We start from the raw sequence: 19840 nt of genomic DNA on the forward strand, positions 1-19840 counted from the left end.
ATTAGGTTTTGGAATCAGTAAGCTTAATACCTTTTAAACTTTCTCTGATATTGCAGATTTCTGTTTCCTAACCAACTGATGAGCCTTTCTTGTGAGACACCAAGAATAAACATTACCCTTTCTCTTTGGAAAACAACAAAAATGTTCTCCTCTCTGAACATCTTTTACAAATATCTATTTAACTGAACAGTAAAGCTAGCAGAGAACTTGCACCATTCTGATACAAAGCTGATTTGGTGCTGGCTTGGATGCCTGTGAGGTGTGAGATGCCCTCCCACTGCTAACCCATCCAGAAATCAGGTGCAGTTCAGTGATATTTGTAATTAATTAAAGAAATGTTGAACTGTTTTGCGGGCTATGACAAACCAACCTCTTCCATTTATTTGTGATCTCCTGTAGCAAACAGAGTAACTACAAGGCTGGAGCCAATAATTCAGCTTAATCTTCTTGATTCATTCACTGTGTCTTTCACTTCTAAGACATAATTTCAAATCTAGCCCAGACCAAAGTGACAGAAAATCTTTGTGATCTGAGTCACGGGAAAGGTCACGGTTACAAAGAATTTCCTAAGCTTTAGTCTGATTTGAACCACAGCAGCCCATAACGCGGAGTAACAGAGCCACAGCATCGACATCGTGAAGCCTCCCGGTGTCCTTGATCTCCCCGTGCAGCTCAAGGTTACTCCCTGGGATCCCGAGCATCTTGTTGGGAGGAAATCATGCACAGCCCCGCTGCAGACACAAACCCACTTGGTTCTCAGGCACCTCCTCAGCTGGCCTCGTGACAACTGGCTGCTTCGGTGGGGCTGGACGCTGGCTGCACGCACTCGCCTGCTGCTTCCCAGGCACTTTAGAGGCCCTCGTGCACTTAACTTGTGACATTACCACCTGTGTCTGGGGAGCTGACCTTTTCAAGCCAGCGTGGCTGGCAGCTGCGACACAGGTTACATCTCCTCGGTGCAGAGCCCGTGACAGTCACTTGACCCTCCTTAGCGGCAAGCGAACGCATTGTCTGCGGGCAGAAAGGGGAAAATGAAGTCTGCTCTGCGGATTCCTCACCCTCCGCACACCGAGCCATTTATCTTCGCCTCTGTGCCCCACGTACAGTCATATTTATGTACCTGTGGGGGCCGTAAGGAGCTTGTTTATTATTTGTTTTCATTTAATGATCTCTGTCATTCTCCCCCAGGAATACCCATATGCACTATGCAAATCATATTAAGCCCTTGGCAATAGTGAGAATGCCTTGAGCAGTAATATCTCGTACATTAGCTCTTTGAATGGAGGCAACTTGGTTACTGAACCAAGCCCTCGCTGTGCTCCCCCCGGCCAGCTCCATTTGCTGATGGTGTCGTTCCCCCCCACTCAGCCCCTTCCAGCAGCTCACTGGGGCTTGCTCCAGGCTCCTTGCCCCCAGCACTGAGGCTGCTGGGTCCCAAACCGGGGTCTGAGACACCCCGTTGCTGCAGAAGGGAGGCTGCTTTGCTTGCTACCTGCTCTCAGAGTCACCCCAGGAGAAAAACGAACCGAACACTTCTGGCAACCATCTTCAATTTAGGCAAGGACTTTGTTTGGGTGATGTGGATGCTGTACGGTCACGTATCAGGAGCAAGAAGGTAGAAGGAGAGGTCAGCAAACCGTAATTAACCCCTATGATAAAAGAGCATCCACACTATGGGGAGAAGGCGTGAGAATCGACGAGAATTCCTGTTCTCTGACTGCAGCACTGCAGAAACTTAGGGGTTAGGTGATTGACCCCGAGACTAGAAATCCGTGTTTCCTGGTAATGACTCCTCTCTAACCTCTGCCAGTCCACTTAACCTTCCGAGACCACATTTTCATATCTGTGATACGAGGATGAAATTCTTGAGTCACCGCCGTACAAATCTGGGAGGTCTGAATTGCAAACAAAAACATGATCGTAATAAGAATCACGGCTTTTGTTAAGGGAAAAATGCGATGTTTCTCATAACCCCTTGTCACAAGCTTTAGAATCCCCAGAGTCTGAGTGCCTTGCTAGAAGTCAGGTCTAACGAGTCAAACAGAGCTTTCAAATGCATTATTTTGAAAATATATATTACATTTCAACTTATCCTTCATTATCCTTATCCCTCTCTCCTTTTAGCTCGCTGTATTGCTGCTTTGCTATTCTAGTCCACATGATCTGCACTTTGATTAATTAATTTATTCTGATTATTTAACTCCTTTTTCATTTTTCCATATTCTTCTTCCTTGATTTTTCTTTGCTTATCTCCCTGTCAGTCTTTTCTTTGTATCTCTTTCTATTTCTGCTCTCAAGTAATTGTTTTTCTTTTCATCTCCGCTTCTTCCATTTATTATCTTCATATATGGAAAAATATACACTAATACCTCCAGGGAAAATAATCCACAATGCAGACACTCAGTGAGAGAGGGGAGATCCAAAGGAGCTGCAGCGCTGAAAGAGATCTAGCCGAGACAGCAAACCGAAGATTAGATATGGTTTTGCAAGAAGATACGGCTACAGAAAAGGCTAATGAAATCTTGTCAACATATGCAGAGGCATCACCTTGTGTTACAGACCAGAGGGACTTAAATCCGACCTTACAGGGATTTCTTGTTAGCTCATACGGAATGCTGCATTAGTTTGTGTGTAATGCATTGCCTCAGTAATACACCTGTCTGTCCAGGTATTTCTGTAGACCAAGTCGCCAATTCTCACTGCTGCACCGACAGGGAATGCAGAGGATCAGCAGAAAAACGAGCTGAAAGGACAACCACAAAAAAATCATGGGAAATGCAGAACGACACTTTTAGCTTAGCCAGGAAGTGGTTAAAGAGCTGACAAATAAGTGGCAAATAAAGGACGTATCTGATTATCAAGGAGGAGAAATGAATTTTCACACCATGAAAGAAGAGATAAAATGAAACCAGGGTATCCTAGGTTAAATTTAATGAAAAACTTGAGGCTGTGGACTAGGTGCTCTGATGAGGGGGTTGTAAGATGCATCACTTGGGGCTTTAATGGTAAAAAACAGACATACAGTTTCGTGTTTTTGTTTTAATTGTCCCCAGTCAGGTGCTGAGATGCTGTACTTCAACACATCTGCCTGCCCGCACAAATTACAGAAAGGAGCTATGTTCTAAGTGCCATGAAATGAGGGAGAGAGTTTTCCGCATGCTCCTATTAGAAATGTTAATTTTTAGTTTAAAACGCACACAAATATCAGAATCTCTCTCCAAAACAATCACGTCAACAAGTGCCTGATTCCAGAGAGCTTCTTCCAGATTCACTCTCACAGAAAGCAAACAGTGAGACCACGAAAGTATCAGCATTATCTTCTACTCAGCAGCAGTAAGGTTTGGGGAGATGCATGCTTTTGCATGTTCAACACTGGAACATAATGAGCTTGATCTGCTATTTGGCCACGCTGCAAGTCAGTGTTAATAAAAATATACTATAAATAATTAACAATAATTTAAATATTCATATGTTGTTGGGGGCAAGGCTTTTTATCAGGCAGTTGAGGATACATTAGCGAACCGTGATATATTTCACCGAGGTTAACTTTACCCTAAAAATGCTACCCTAGTGCATAGAGCAATAAGGTATCAGAAAGGCCAGCAGACAGTTTGCTAATATATAACTACAATATTCCTACTTGATGAGCTACAGTTTCATAAATGGTTGATGCATATAAGTAAGCTTTGAAACATATTGGAAGCATTAATTTCATTTGACTAATGCTGATACTATGCATGTATACCTTGCTTTTATATAGCATTCTTTTTTTTTTTTTTATCCAGGAAAGCGATTTTTCTTCCACAGTATCTGAAATGTCACCTCAAATTGTCACTCGAAGGTAGAATTGCTCCTGAGCCAAATGATCCTGTATATAACTGCAAACACCGTCTCCCCCAGGTGAGTTTAGGAGCTCTGGTTTCCTTTTCTGTAAGTGCTCAGAGATGTGGCTTTGCCTCTGGAGCTGAACAGAAAGTCAGCTTTGAGTGCATGCTCTCCTATCCATATGCACATGTAACTTGATATTAACATGATCCGTACCCACACGGTGATAAAACTAAGCAAAAAGGCCTTTGTCTAAATATAGAAGTGATGCTGGAAAAGCTCTCCAGCCCTCCCTCCGCACGCAGCCGTGCGACGAGCCTCCTCTCCCCAGGCGAGTTTGCAATGCCGACAACGGGCTGGATTCAGCGCTGCTATTAACCCCCCACTACAGCGGAATAAGAAAATGTTCCTAAGTACTCTGAAAAAAAAAAAAGAAGAAAAAAAAACAACACAGAATGAGGTAACAGTTAAATTGAAAAAGAAAGTACAGTTGTATAAACAGGAAAAGTCCCTGTTCTGATAGCATCAGAGGTTCACCTGCATTTCTCAGCTCAGATACTGACTACTCGAGCTTTTCTTGTTAAACGGACAGGCTGCTGCTCAGTTTATGTGAAGCTTATTGAGTAGAGCACACAGGACAGACTTAGTGCGTAGGGAAAGGAGGCACGGTCAGCGAGGCCACCCCGTGATACCACCCAACAGCTGGCTTCTGAAAAAGCGAAACAACAAAAATTCAGTTCCTGAAATCATTTCTCATACTGAAAAAAAAATAAATCTTTATAGTACTCTTGCAGAAAGGGTGAGCAGCAATAGATGCAATCAGGTTTCCAACAAGGAGATTAATCACAAATGCCCTATTTAATTGATTTGGCAGGAGTGGTCTGGTGCCATTCAGCACCACCACTCAAGCCCCTGACATCTGGCAGCTGCGTGCTCCTGTCCTCATCCTGCAGACGAGACTTACGGCCAAATTAAAAAGTTTGCAGCTCTCGCTTCACTTCAGGAGGGACTTCACTCACCTCTTTAAAGCACATCCTACTTGCTTTAGTATGAAATTAAATACCTGCTCTTCATGCAAATGGTGCCAGTGTCCAAGAGGAGCTAAAATGTGATTGGAATTCGTTCAGCTATTGGATGCCTTCAAACCGAAGGGCTCGAGCTGACCTTTCCAGAACAGCTCGTACCAGGAATACAGATTCAGGGAGACCTGGGTTTCTTTTCCCCTCCCAGTTTATTCCATGGTAAGACCCAAGGGCTTTGACCCCCCGCACAGCACACAAAACATTGTTTTTGCAGTTAAGTTGCAAACGAGCAACATTTAGAAGCAGCATTCAAAGCATCCTTCAGGAACTGGGTCATTTTTCCCCCTTATCCTGTGAGGAAAGCAGCAGAAGAGCTCACACAGAGCAGGCAGAAGGAAGAGCTCGCTGCAGAACAGATGCCTCCACTGCCACGTACCTGGGGTCATCGCGACAACTTGGCACCGCTCCGCAAAACCCGACTGGGGACATCAGCTCCCGTCCAGGATCGGACACAAGTCTTCTCCCCTCTTCATTCCTGCTCACACATTTCCATTGATTTTAGTTGTTCTGAATTAAATCCCAGCTAATCAACAACTGAACAAAGGAGTAGCACACCAGACAGCAGGTTTTGTGCTTCCTTCCTAACCTCATTCTGTGCCCCAGCATGGACAATCAGCGTGTTCCCATTCCATGCCTGGAGCAGGAGAGTGCTCCAAGCTTTGCACAAAGGAGAAAGAAAATCTAGATTTCATTCCTGAGATTGCCACTCTACTGGGGCAAAGCAGTGTCTGCCCCAAACAGACCGTCCTTATAATGGGAATAACTAAACCAGCCTCTGACAATGTCAGTTTGTGTTTTCAGATCGCTGAATGACCAGTGCTACAAAAGAACACAGCACACACTACTGCAAGGTGGCAAATCCCAGCCATGTGGATAGAGAAAAGTCATGTTTGTAGAAGCAAGAAAGGAGGAGCGTGTTGCTTCTCTTGCCTGGCTACCAGATGCTTGTTCCAGGTGCCAGAATGCTCCAGCCAACACCGAGGTGGGTTGCCTTTCACTGAATTCCAAGTTTTTACAAAGTAAGTGGGTTCAGGAATCTTTAAAATCACGTACAGAGCATTTCCAAGTTCATCTCCTGAACCTGGGACACACCCTAGAAGTCACCTTCCTTGTACTAAGAACCTCTGCTCGGTCTGCCCCGTTGTAATTACCGGGCAGTCGCTGCCTCGGGATAAATCTAATAGACTTTTTGGCACTGTCAGATTAAAACTTACCTATCAACTCGCTGCAGTGCTTTAGCTCTCCCTAAATCTGTACTTGGGAGAGAATTTATGACCAGGAATTGCATTTTGCAAAATGATTAAAGTTACCAAACATCCATAAAAAGTTGCAGTAGTAGATATCATTTTTTTGAAAGTCTGCTTAATTTATGAGAGGTGGAAGGTTTATTGTCATTTAGAGTCCACGGTGATACAGCAATTTAGCATTTTGCTGAAGCTGTACACAGTTGCTTTCTCATTTATGATTTTTACATGTTTTTAAATTGCCATGTTTGCATCTGGGGGCGTCAGCAGGCTGGGAAGGGGGCAGGGAGAGCAGACGGTGCTTGGTGTTCCCACCCTGCCCCGACAGGCGAAGCGGTCTCATTCCTCCACCAGGACTGAGAGCTATGCAGGGAGCTTCAGCGCTCGCTGAATGAGCTGCACGGGATGTAAAACCCACATCGTGGGTTCTCTGTGCAGGGGAACTGCAGGTTTCCAAGAGGATGACTGTTTTACGAGCTCTTTACGAGCTCTGGTACAGCATCAGAAACCTTATGCAAGTTGAACTGCGTTCCTCCAGTCATCCCGACAAGCTACCTCATGGCTTAAGACTTCACCCCCTTCGATCCCTTCCCGTGTTCTTGCCCATGATCTCCCATCACAGAACTCTCAGGCCACACCAGGTGCAAACGCTTTGAAGCCTGCCGGGGGGAAGCATCCCACCAGCCCCTCAGAGGTGCCTGGCTGGGGGCACCTCTGGGTCCCTCCAGAAACTTAACTTAGTTCTGCATGGAGAGCGGCTCCTTCTCCACTGTAAGGCAAATCCATCCTGAGCCCTCAGTGAACTCTGACAGAGACTTGGGGAGTTTTGATTAAACACCAATTAAAGCCCCCAGCACGGTGTTAAAAGAAGAAAACAACAACTGGAACAGTCAGAGTGAATGCTAACCTTGAGAACTTGCCTGTGCCTGTTTGGATGATGCTGCTTTGCTCTCTGCTGCTCTCCAGCCTTTACTCCCATTTGCAAACTGAGCCAGCTGCAGACCTGAGATCGGCCACAAGACCTCGACCTCGTTACCACGTGCTCCCAGCTGCTCCCCACACAGTTTGCAGCCTGCTAACAGTCGAGGCTCTGACAAGCACCTGCACCATGTGCTCAGCAACACCGCACCACTGAGATTTCTGAGGTCAACCCAACACGACACACGGATCTCTGTGCTGGGAGGGGTGCACAGAGGACAGGGATGCTTCACGTCTCTCTAGCCTGCTGTTATCAATAATTCCTTTACCTTTTTCTTTGTTGGTGGGTTGTTGGCTTTTTCTTTTAATTTTGTTTTTCATTTTACAAAGCCAGCCTTCTGTTTGTAAGTGAAAACTAATTAAAGACATTTTGATTTATCTTTGTAAGAAAGCCAGTCTCTCCCCCCTTGAGCGTTATAATTTTCCAGCTTAATTGAATTCTACACTGTGTTTATGATGTAATTTTAAGAATCCCTAAAAACAAACTCGAAAGGCTCTTTTCATTAATTTTGAATTTCTTCTGCAACAGGCAGCGTTTTTATCTACGGAGAGGGCTGGAGTTCCTGTCAATTGTAATAAAATCCAAATGCTTCTTAATAACTGGAGTGAAGTCAAAAGGAGCCACAACAATGAGGAATTAGAGATTAGCAGCTGTAATCATGGACTAATTGAAACAATAACCTATTAACTGGTGTCTTGGCGATCCTTGCAGACACAGGAAGCTGTATGTAACCGGAGTTGGCATTACTAAGCACAGAGACTTGTCCTTCTTAATGAAATCCTTGTCTTGCCAGGAAGAGACCTCGCACTTTCCCTTTCGGTGAGAATACTCAGAGTAATGAGGACTTCCTAAGTGCGTATGAAAATATTAAATGCTAATCATTGGCATTTAGTTAAGTTTCACAATTAGCAGCACATTTCGTGCTAAAGAACTACAAATTCAGCTTTTTAATATTATTTAATACAGCTTAGCTCTGCAGCTTTACCATTAACACTCACAGAGATGCGAACTCCTGCTCTGTAAACAAATTATTTTGTTGTCCGAGTTTGTTTCCAAAGTAAGTAGGCATCATATCGTGAAGATGTGGCATGTTTAAATAACTAAATCAATATTAATAGAGTGAATATTAACATGTCAGCTTCAGCACAGGGAGCCCTTGGGAAGGTCACCCCTTTCGAGGGTGCCCAACACCACCAGTCCCTCCCAGGCGGCAGCACGGGGCCGTCGGTGGTGTGAGGGAGCTGCTGCCTTTGTGGAGCATCCGCTGCAATGCAGGGAACGTTTGGCACCTCGCAGAAACCGGGCACATGCCCTCCCTTCGTTCAGCCCAGCAGCGAGGCAGATGTTTGCTGAATATACCTAGTTTTTGTCCTGACCCGTGGCAGCACTCTGCAGCCACACAAGGCACTGCAAAACTTTACCTTGATCTCAAAATTATAAATACTACCTGGGCAAAATTCAGTATTTGTTGGCTAACGCAGCTAGCGCTGCTAGCCTCCAAAAATAAACAACCCTTGGAAACAAAAAGGGGGGAAAACTGTAAACGTTTACCTCGATTATATGAGAAAGGAAGGCAGCAGCAGCACCAGCAGTCCTGCGAGCACCCGTGCCGTAGTTGACAGGCTGGCGGCCTGAAATCTGTAGAGCAGAGCAGTATGTGATGTAAATGTTGTCCATCATAAAAATCAATGGGTCCTTTGCTAAGTGGTCAATATTTATTTAGCTTTAGCATTGTTTAATTCAATGCATCAATTAAAGATAGTGTAATGTCTGATTTGGTCCCAAGCTGCTGTTTCTGTTTGTCGTTACCTCATCTGTTTGATATCACTCATGTCTTTAAGTCCCTGCTCTTTTGTCCCCTTGCATAACTCAAGGACAGGAGTAATTGACGTGAAACTTTTAAAAATTAATTTCACCGCATATGCCACTAACAGAGAGTGCAAGTCCTCAGAATCATTTATAACTTCATGGTGATTGGCCCTGACAAAACAATACCTTAAAAACTCACGAAAGTAAATTATGGTCCGGGCAAATGGCTGAACGCGAGCTGGGCCCAGGGCTTGGAACGCAGCCAGGCAAAAACAAAGTAATGCGCTTTTGATATTAATAACAGAGATGATATTGATCCGCAAGCCAGTGTCACTTCTACGCTCAGGCAAGGAGATTGCTTCAGGCATTTAGACCACTGAAAGCCACTTTCCATATAGGCCATTTAATTCTGGGAGTCTTTAATTATGTGAAATGGAGCCCAGTTAAAGGGCCAGATACCTATTTACTCATCTTAGATATAGGCTGTGATTCAGGAAGCTGTCAAAAAGGTATATAACTCAATTCTTAGATTTCAAAATGCAGTCATCTTTTTAAATGTTTATTTCATCTGTGGATTTCTTTGGCTCGGAGCCTGTTGGGAATTTGTAGGTACATGGACTCAAATTATAGGATGTTATTTTTCAAAAGACCTGAAGCTAATTTTCCTTTTTTTTATTTTTTTTTAAACCCAACAAAAGAAGCAACTCAGTTTGAGAATCAACTTCTCTTACTGAAACATGGGGTGCGATGGGAAAGCAACAGGACAGCCCTGCAGCTTGAAATGCCCTCTGTCACACGTGTGTACACACGACATCGCACTTGCTATCCTCAACTAAAAACGATGGGATTTGCATAAATATCTTTGCTTGCTTTCCAAGAGAGACGCACCATACTCACAAAGGTGGATTTCCCAGGCCAAGGTGCTTGTGCTCCAGGCCCGCTGACCCTTTGCATCGGCCTCCCCCTCTGGAAGGCACTGGGGTGCCCACCTGCCATAGGGGGGCTGCCCTCCAGCAGGCTCCTGGTGCACACTCAAAGTTAACAGAGGAGCTAACAGACCCCCTCGGCCAGCATAAACCTCCAATTCTGAGAACATCTGCAGCCACTGCTGCTGCCAAAATGCCATTTGTGTAGTGCATCAGCCCTAGGTGAAACTGAGGAACGCAGCAGTTGGTGTCATCAGGGGAGAGACTGCTCCAGCCGCTGCTTCAGGAATAGCCAGGTACGTAACAGTAAAAATCAACTAAACTATCACTTAGTACAGGTAATCTGACAGAGCACAGTGCTTTCCAGAAAGCTCTTTAAATCTCTTCTTGCAGCGCCTAACACGTGTCTGCTACAAACCTTGCTGGGGTCAGGGCTCACCAGGCAGCATGGCGGCTGCTCAGCGCCTCCTCAGCCCGGCTTGGCTGGGCCTTTCCCTGCTCGCAGGGCAGAGAGCTGCCCGTGTTCTGCTCCCCTCTCCATTCCCACACTGCTCCCCACCACTGAAACTCACCCGCGCAAAGCCCGGCTTCCTGGGCTTTCATTCAGCAGAAACGAGGAAGTGAAATCCCTCGCCCCAGCCCACGTGCGGCCTGCGCCCAGGCCCTGCTGCTCCAGCGGTGCCTTGCCCTACTGCCACAGCAGAATATTAGCTTTAATTAAAGGCACCATTTACACGGCTAACCTCAGAAGGCTCAAGGTTTGTGCTCCTATTAAGACAGTTATTTCCAGCCTTAAACAGATGCTGAGCTCTGAGCTTGACGGCAGCTCCGATTTGGGTGTTACGGAGCAGGCCGCCGGCAGTGCTCATGCCTGGGCCCCTGGAACCTCTTCCAGGAGGGTGAAAGAGCTCCTGAGCTCGATGCCAAAGCAGCTGAGCAGTTTGTCTGCTTCTGTACAACGTATGTAGCTGCCATATAGCCCTTTGGAAAAAGTTGTTGGGTTTTCTTGTGGATGTGAAGTGAGCTGAGTCCTAAACACAGCCATAGCATGTAACAGCAAGAAGTACCCTCCGCTGTTCTTGTGTTTCTCGCTGCCGATGTTCATACAAGAGGGCTTCAATACACGGGCACTTCATCCTCATCATTTCTGAGTCAGCTTTTAAGTAATCATGAGTCGCAAAGCAGCTTAAAATTAGGGGAAAAAGTAAGTGAGGACATGGGATCCCCAGAAATCACTAATTGCTTTTGTTGGTAATATTAGGGTGGCTGCAAGAACAGGAGAGTCCTGTGTTGTGTGAGGAGTCCCAGTGCTGCCTCCCTCTCATGGGTTTCTTGTTACAGAATGAGCAGAACACCCAAAGACAAAATGTGCCTGAAAACAATGAACAAAACCACCACGTCTCCGGTGCTACCAGCCAGGCAGCCGCACACAGCCTCGCTGCAGTCAACATTCATTCAATTTAATAAGACTAGTTGGGAGGGAGGAAGGTAGAAGGGGCTTGGTGCTATGTCAGCATGCATTTTTCCTCTGTAATCCGTCAGGTTTCGCTTTTAATTTCTGTAAATAAACAAGCCTGGCCATCTGCCGACTTCGGGTGAGGTATTTGTGTCCCCTCTTACATTCTCTTCTGGTTTTTGACTGGAAACCTCCCAAATGAAAGAGTTAACTCACTTCCTGTATTAAATATTTACATAAAAATGTTAAGGAAGGTGTGTGTAAATTATAAATAATGTAAGGCAGGACTGGTCTCGGTTAGAGCTAAGAGACCCAAATTGTATCATCATAATACATTATTCACATATAATGCATCTATTCTCCTCCATTAGTGTTACTAGAAAAAGCCCCTGAGTGCTTAAGTTGAATTTGGAAGAGTGTAATAAATGTGAGATAAACAAATAGCAGTGGGGATGCATCTGTAGTTAAACAAGTGTAAATTAGAGCTCAGCCTAATTCCTCCAAACTACACCTAGGACAAACACGACGCTTTCCAGAAACAAGAGATCAGTTACAAATTGCAAAAAAAGACACAATAAATCCAAATTATCGGATATCGTTCCCCTAAAAAAAAAAAAAAAAAAAAGGAAGGAGAAAAAGGGGGTTTCCATGGAGAACAGCATTCTGCTGAATATTCTCTGGTGGAGTTACACTTAAATAACCTTCATGTTGTGACAGAAAATGACAAATGTAAAAATGCAGAGTTAAAATCATGCCTGCTCCTAATGCCCAGCGTGTGTGCACCTTCCAGTGACACCGAACAGGAACAGGCTCCAACTCCTCTCCTACAAATGCATTTTCAGGTCCATGACTTCCAGATGCTGTTGGCTCTCCTTCTTAATGTGAAGTACAATGAGTGGGTACAGTATTTACTAAGGACTGTGTCTGCTCGTGCCTGCTTAAAAACCTTTTATCTTTGTACCTTTATTTCCTGTGAGCTTTCATGGTTCTTGTAGGCCATTCCTCCTCCCAGCCTGGAGCTGGACAGCAGTTGCACTCCCCTGCACGGGTGGCTCAGTTCCTGCAGTTCCTTCCATTTCACATCTGCAGAATTACCTGCTGTCTGCTCACAACCTTGTCTGGTGTCAGGGAGAGGCGTCCTAAAAGAGCTCTATTGAAATGAAATGGAACTGAGTGCGTGTCCTCTGACAATCAGCTGGCTGCAAGGTCTGAGGCACCAAGTTCGGGGGCTCCTGGCACAAACCAGCCCTGGGCAGAAACCCAAGCCCTAAAACAGGCTCCCTGAGACCTGGTCAAACCCTGACAACCTCCGAACTGGTCCTGAATCACTACAAATACTGGTCAAACCCTTCCCTCCCTGGACCCCAGCAGCAGTGCCAGCAGCAGCGAAGGCAGGACAAGGGACCAGGCTCTTGTGCCAGCCCCAGGGGAAGAGGAACGGCAAATCCTGGCGCAGCTCCTGGCAGCAGGACGTGGCCGTGACAAGCTCTGCAGGCACGCTTCGTCTCCTGCCAGCTCAGGAAAGCTATCCCAGTTGCTGTCCCACATTTTCTTTTCAACTAGAGAGCTTCTTTTCCCCAGGCCCAGAGAAATATCATCAGCTGCTGATTACTGAGAGCTCGAGAAGTGATTTATTAATTTCCCACTCGCTTTCAGGTTGGGAACATGACTGCACTCAAGAGCAGTCACCTGATTCCTTGGGCTACTTCTGCCAGGTGTCTCCCGGTGCCTCGAGCCTCTCTCTTTCTTTTTTTTCCACATGGCTTTACATTACTGCAATACACAGAATTGTTTCAGGATTTCTTGGGGCTATTTTTTTGCTTTTTTAAATATTTTCCTGGAAGTGAAATGCATCAACGTCCCCTTCCCCTCACCAACGCAAATATTTCTGCTTGCTTGGAGTTGTGACTCCTTTCTGCTCGCCAACGCTGACATATCCTATAGGGGAATTAACTCTGAATGGGGAGCCAGGCAGGCACAGGGGAGCACTTGTGGATAAGCTGAGGGCTCCTGTGGCCCGCTGAACAAGCCACAGGCTATCCACAAAGTGAGGATGGCAAGGCACTGCTCCCGATGGTCATTTTCTGACTCCCAGAATACATTTTTTATGTACTCTCCATTTTTAATGTATTCTCCTACAATATCCATCTCCTCCACCGAGCCAATGCAGGACAGCACAATTTAGAGAGACATCATTCCAGGTGTCCTGGTGGCATCCTTGGTTCCTTTCACCATCTTTTACAAATCAAGCACGTCTCTCTTCATCGGAGTAGGCTGGGAGAAAGAAGCAGGGTTCTGATAGACTAAGTAAGATTTTTCTCATACTCTGCAAAATCCCACTGGGCTACCAGCAGGGCAGCTGCCTGGTGGCATGCTCGTGTGTTACAAATGGTGACTGAAGCAGCTAACCTGAAAAATTAGTATGCATAGTGCTGGTGAAAAACAAATGATATGTCACAGCCGGAACAGTCACAGTGCTAGAGGAAAAAAATTGTTGCTTTAGGGCAGCGTCTTGATTTGCTATAGGTTGAAGAGCTGGAAAAAAAAACACCTGTTGCAAGTGCAGCACAAAGAACATGGGGTCAGCAAACACTACTAGGGCAGCAACATTACCCAGCGACTACAAAAGTCTATCCTGGTGTCAGAAACAGTGATTCTGCTTCTGCCACTGCCCCACTGAAGAACCTCAGATTTCCTCTACTGCCCTAGAGCTGTACCACCATTTTCTCAGCTGTGAAGAATGAGAGTTTCCCAGGGCTGCAAAGGGTTTAGAGATCTTCAGGTGAAAGTGCTACTGTAAGCACAAGGAATATTCTCGTTCCTAATTACCAGCACACATTAGAGGAATTACAGTGCAGCATGTTCAGTCCAGCAGGTCCTAGAACACCACACTGTGGTGCACAGATGTAAAGTTAACATTTAGGCTTAAGTGCTTCTCAGAAAGGCTTCATAAATGAATCTCGTTGAAATGAAAATGCCAAGCATATGTGAGTAGTGTTAGTGCTGTTCTGATTTATTTATTTATTTTACTATTTATTCCTGCTAACCATGGATGTTCAAGTTCAAGGACCAAGCACCTTCTCTGAACTGCAACTCAATTACACTTTGAATGACTTCTGTTTGGCAACTCATTTTGCTGCTGTGCAGATGAGACTTACGGCAACAGTGCAGTCCTTTTGCCTCCTTTCTGCAGAGCTCAGAGACCTTTGCTAAAATAATCAAATTTATTATCTGCGCAAGTAAAACAGGAGTAAAATAGTTGTCTGGTTTGTGGAATGCCTGGAACAAATAACATTTCCAGCACATGGGAATTTTCACTTTCTGGAGACCAAGGAAGGGGAATACTTATGTAATAAAGAATCCTTAGTCTAAATTCTTAATGGCATTTATAAGTTGCACTGTGAGCAACACCTTGTGCTGACAAACTGTGCACTGATGAACGTGCAGTTGATAAACAGGAATTTCCCAGGACATCATAGAAGCAGAAAAAGGATGCAAGGAACACTCTGAAATCATACCCTGAATGCAGGAGACCTCTAAGCCTTAAAGTCTGCACCCATACAATTGGGAGGGTTGGACTAACTGATCCACTTTAGCTTACACTTAATAAGTGTAAGCTACACTCGATCAATTCTGTTGATGGGAAGCCCATGAAAACTTCTTCAACCTGTACGAACTTATGCCAAGAAGTTCTGGCTCTAGCATAGCTTGTCCAAGGCACCAGAAAACAATGAGTTACAACAACACAATAGGAAATAATAAAAAACGTGTACAAACATCCATGCCTTTAGGTGAGACAGCACAAGTCACAGTCTGAAGTTACCTCCCAAGGTGGTAATACTGTCTGATTAGCACAACTGTCCAGAGAACTCAGAATCATGTACAAATTCAAGGTCATGGCCCTTGGGACCAGAACAAGTAAGACAACCACCACAGGATACAGCCAAAAAGGACAGAAAAGAATTGCAGTGGAAGAGGAGAATCATGAATGAGCCAACCTCAGGAACACTGCACTCCAGAATGGAAGCCAGAGAAGTTTCTAGTCCCAAACCACACAAGAGCTGACTGTGCAGGCACCTGAGAAGTGATGATTACAAGTGCAAATCTCAAGACAAAGGTCACAAACTTTTAAGGATGCCAAGAAAAGCAAATACTCCAACAAAACTACAAGAGAGTGCCAAGCAATTCTGACTTGTGGTAGAAGGTCAGAGAACAACATGACTGCAATCTGCATCTGGAAATGAGGATTACGATGTAATTTTAGCTAATATTTGAAACCTGCCTCTGTCATTGAAGCATAGGAGGGTAAGCTTTCTGCTATAATATGCAAATACTGTAGGGGTGCAAAGTACCAACCAGGATTCCAATAACAGAACCTGCAGCATTCCTTGGAGATCAAAGGTGAAGACCTAGCTGGTTGCTCACGCCAGGAGGAATGAGCTTCCCAGAAGCTGCAGGATTGTTGCTACCGTCAAACAAGCAAGAAAAGTCTTATGGAGCCCAAATCCTCACCTGGTAAAGTGAACCAGTGATCAAAAAGATTTTTGACTGTGCGTTTGTGACATGCAGCTCTTACTTTCATATTGACCTTCTGCGGTGTCTAGCAGCACACGTTTGGAGGACGGAGAACAGGAGGTAGATGAGGAACTTCTTGTGGGTATACAGGAGATTCCCCGTGCGTCACTGTCTCCTTGCCTTTCTCACCATCTGTTGGATGTTGCATCAAGAGGCTTTACACGACACAGAAAATCCTCAGAGCTAAGAAATGTAACTACAATTCCTCAGCTGAGTTTAAAAATGCTAAGGTCATCCCAACAAATGAGCAATAAAGATAAGGAAAAAATGCTCATAAAGCTTACCACAAAAGTACTGCAGAACTCTAGGAAGGCGTCAGCCTCACCACTTGTTTTTTTAGACACCATTAGGCTGTATGCTCCTTAGGTCAAGGGAGTCAGACACACACACGCCCCTTAGTAAAATGTCCAGCACAACAAGACCCAAATTTCAAGTGGGCAATGTGTATGTTAATGTAAATAATAGGTAACAACTTCAGGGTTTTCTAAAATATACACCAGGAAAAACCTACTGGAATACATCCCAGAATCACAAGGGAGTAGGACACTTTTTTTTTTCCCCTAGTAAGGCATTTGTCCTCCGTTTATTAGCATCCAATTACCTCTTGGGTTCTTTCCCCAATGCTGGGGGTTTCTTTTCAACAAAACAAAACAATATTACAAAACAACAACAAGAACCCTAACTCCAAACGATGCCCTTAGTGTAATTAACTAAGAATCAGATTCAGGGAAAAGCTCGAAGCACAGGAACAGCACCAGAGAAATCCCCGTGCAAGCTGCTGAGACTCACAGGAGCTGCTGCACGCTGAGATCTGCAGCCTCCTAGCACGCCACTGCCCAGAGCAGAGTACTTTATGTGGTGGTGATGGCGATCACACAGATGTATTTGGCAGTACAGAAATCTGGAGGATCCGCTGTCAGTTTCTCCTACTATTCCAGATGATGCCTCCAACATTTTATGTGCTGATTGAAAAGTGTGCATGAAATTAATGCGCGCACGCACGCCAACATTTGAGTGCTGGGGAGGGGAGGGAACTGCAGAAACATCACCAAAACCTCATTTACAAAAATAGTTTAAACAGTGAGCTAACAAATTAGGCAGTATTTTCTCTACCAGCGTGTTTACTTAGCTAGCATTATCACTGCTAAATATGCAGCTCTGTGCCATTTTCTTCAGTCTTTATCTTGAGATGTCAGTCTGTCTAAGAATTCCACAAACAAATAACTGGGAATCACTTATAAATAGCTGGCTTTAATAACAGTAGACACTAGGATGACTATAAAAACACTCCAGTTCCATTAACTCAGTAAAATCAGCTGAATTATACAACAAAGATAATTACGTTGAGCAAATTTATAAAGTTACATAAAATAAAAAGGAGCGGAAGAAGGAGGTAGAGCTGAGGATGTCCTATTTTAAAAGAAATTTCTGCTGGAAAAGACTAGGTCAATTGCATAAAAATGTTCAGATTTGTTTATGTTCTTTAACTTACAATCCTGATCATTAGCAAATATGCTTTTTTGGCTTCTTTCCATAAGCAATTCGCTAGAAATAGAACCGTCTGTTTTAAGCCTGAGCGCTCCCTTAAAATATTTGCATCCCAGCCTCCCACTGGGGCAGCACACAATATTCAGATCCCGAATGCTGACTAAAAACAAACGGTAAAATAACTGACCTGTTTTCCTAGCTTCTGAAAAGCGCTGGGTAAAGAAACAGCCTGAAGTGTGAAAAATGACACGACTTTCACAATTACCGCGTTGCTAGCAGACGAGGGTGTTAACTAACTGAACCGAGGAAAACATTTTTCTTCCAAAATTTCCAGAGGAATGATATTATTTGTAGATATATTTATACAGTTATTTAATGCGATAGTGTCCCTTTAAGTAAACTTGTCACAGAAGATTTATTTTTTTCCCCATTGTCTAAGAGTACAGTGCAGGGAGTACAAAAGGTCCACTGGCCAGGACACAAACCCCAGAGGCTGAGGCTAACAAAGCGGCTGACAAGGAGCGACTGGGTGACACAATGGATGAAGTGTTCACAAGATCCTGCTGTTACAGATAGGAGAAACATAAAAATAAGCAATATTTGATTCAAAGGAATTAGGAATAATGTTAGCATCAGAAATAAAAAAACTGCAGTGTTCAAGAACTGGAAAAGGTTGTGGATATCAACTATTTAATTATTTCCAAATACTTTATCATATATCTAGATGTAATAACTCAATTTTATGCCACTTTCATGGAAATCTGTTTCATTCTTTTCTTACATTTTTTAGCTTTTCCATCATTCTGTTCCATTTAATGAATACACGGATTTTGAATATTAGGTGAATAGTCCTTGCAACTGAACACAAAAGGGAAATGATGCAGATAGCATTATGGTCCCGCTTCTTCTCCTTGCATTAGGTTGGAAATGATATGCAGTAGGGATTATGCTTTGTTTAAAGCTGAGCCTCTGCCTCTAAAAGAATACATTATACAAATCTTCTAATGTTGTTGAAATTCCCCAAAACTTGATTGTGTCAGACATAATGTGGCAATGAGGTTCTTATCCCTACCTTATGCCGAATAAATATCTAATATCAGAGAGTATAACCTTGGAAAAGTATACACCAGGGAACATCCCTCGTGTCAATAATTCATAGGGCTGTTGGTGGGAAGGTACATGCAGCTAGCCCCTAACATTATACGGAATACATTAGTGCCCACGCAGCCACAGCTCCCCGGGAAGGCGGTGGGGGAAGGGGAGAGGCAGGAACAGACGGACGGATGGACGGACAGACTCCCCGCCAGCCTGATTAAAAAAAAAAAAGAAGAAGAATTATTCAAAGTAGCACTTTCTCTGCCAAAACAAACAAGACCCCACCTCAGACTTGTGCGAGGGACGGAGCATGTGGAGCGTGCATTGTGACACACGCACGTGCTCCCGGATTTGCTTTGCGTTTCCTAATTGCCAGCAGCGAGGGTTCCTGCCCCGGCTGCAGGACCGCTGGGAGCCGGAGCACGCACCCACGAGAGAGGCTCCCACGAGCCCACGGATTAATTGGACCGCCGTTAATCCTAAAATCAATACATTTGGGCTCAGTGGTATTTCTATAGGCAGAAATGCAGTTGCCATTCAAATGAGCTGAAATAAATAAGAAAAAATTCAGCTAGCACGTATCTGCCTTAAAGACGATTGAGATTTTAATTAAAGGCAAAAATGAGAGGGGATTTGAATACAGTTTGAGGTCTTCTGCATTCCCATTTGCTCTTTAACAGTTACAGTTTTAATGATTTAGGAACCAGAAGAATAACTAAGAAACCCAACAGTCATTATCTCAAATAATGAGACTTTTTAATGCAAAATCAATGTTTGTTATAATGAAAATAGATTCCTCAGCTCCTGCAGGGTGATATGTACAATTCTTTTTCGCCATTAAATAGAATGTGATTGCTTATTTTCACCAACATGATGAACATTTTTATTCAGGAGTAAAAATAAAATGTCAGAATTTATTTACTGTTATTAAGCACATGTATTTAACCAGAAGCTCCCACCATATGACTGAAGCTGAGGAAATTGGGAATAATTTTCTGTGAACTTTCCAAAGCTTGGGGAATAAATGCAAAATTTCCAGCAAGTAATGAAAAAGCTCGCTCTGGGAAAAAATTGTCAGGTTGCATTCTGGCTCCTGTTCAGATGGTTGGCCAAACTCTTTGTTATGTCAAACGAACCGAACTCAAAAGCTAATGAAAAATATCTAAAGCACATTTAATGATGTAAAAGAAAACACTTCTTCCATAACAAGATATCAAAACTGTTATCAATGCAGAGCAATTTTTTTTTTAATGCTGATGAATGTATTTATAGTGATTTTTCATCTCTGAACATTAGGAAAAGCGTTCGTAATAATACTCCAGAGCTATTTCCTCTTAAGAGTCCAGATCTAAAACAAAGCA

The 19840-nt window shown here is 44.0% G+C and overlaps 1 protein-coding gene across 3 annotated transcripts in view; it reads right to left on the bottom strand.

The window, feature by feature from the left end:
* Positions 1 to 19840, bottom strand: part of LOC106017370 (uncharacterized) — a 148313-nt gene that overhangs the window by 91674 nt on the left and 36799 nt on the right. The window contains exon 13 of one of the 3 annotated variants that reach the window (XR_011804789.1): positions 14048 to 18692. The exons of 1 other annotated variant lie outside the window; for it this stretch is intronic. The gene's annotated coding sequence lies outside the window, so the exon portion shown is untranslated. Of the gene's footprint in view, positions 1 to 14047; positions 18693 to 19840 lie in introns of those variants that run through there. One more of the 3 variants, XR_011804788.1, reaches the window with a different exon arrangement.

The sequence above is a fragment of the Anas platyrhynchos genome, chromosome 24 (genome assembly GCF_047663525.1).
Source record: "Anas platyrhynchos isolate ZD024472 breed Pekin duck chromosome 24, IASCAAS_PekinDuck_T2T, whole genome shotgun sequence".
NCBI lineage: Eukaryota > Metazoa > Chordata > Aves > Anseriformes > Anatidae > Anas > Anas platyrhynchos.